Genomic DNA, 673 nt, shown 5'->3' with positions numbered 1-673 from the left:
TGTATGTGAACATTTCTCACCTCTTTGTTGTCTAATACCCTTTCATGGCTAACGCATGCCAGACCAGGTATGTGGTTAGTCTAGGCTCAGGAACCTTATTTAGTCATGTCCTTACATATACCATCTGTCTGCTGTAAGCAATTAACCACATGCAACCTGCGTCCTTTCTAGATATTGCGTATCATCATCATCTTCTCATCTATCAGCCACATTGCCACTAGATTGCTGTTGACAAAGTTAAGCTTTGTGCTTTTCAAGTCTGTACAGCTGACACTTGTTTGAGTTGGTGTTCTCCGTACTGTTTACACTTCTAGCTTGCTGACCCAGGTCTTATTATGATGGACACTTCATTATTTAATCTGCACTGCAAAATCACCGAGCTCTACCGTAAAAGAATAATTTGTTCCTCACTACTCAAACGAGAAGGATTTTCTGTTTCTTAAAGAATTTTTAAGTTTCAGCCAAAATAAAATTCTTGGATTTGGATTGTTCATCTCAAAGTAATATGCAGATCAAGAATGGAGATCTTACCAAGAGGACTGTTCAATGACAGTTTTAATCTTCATTCAAGACAGAAAATCCAGAAAGCAGACATGAAAGTAAAGACTTGAAGCAGACAGATCTGTGAGGCTACCACTTCAAAATAAATTTAAGCTTATTAGTACAAACAGTC

The sequence above is a fragment of the Pygoscelis adeliae genome, unplaced genomic scaffold (genome assembly GCF_000699105.1).
Source record: "Pygoscelis adeliae isolate BGI_AS28 unplaced genomic scaffold, ASM69910v1 Scaffold425, whole genome shotgun sequence".
Taxonomy (NCBI): domain Eukaryota; kingdom Metazoa; phylum Chordata; class Aves; order Sphenisciformes; family Spheniscidae; genus Pygoscelis; species Pygoscelis adeliae.
The sequence above is the reverse complement of the archived record's forward strand: the minus strand, read 5'-3'. Positions refer to the sequence as shown.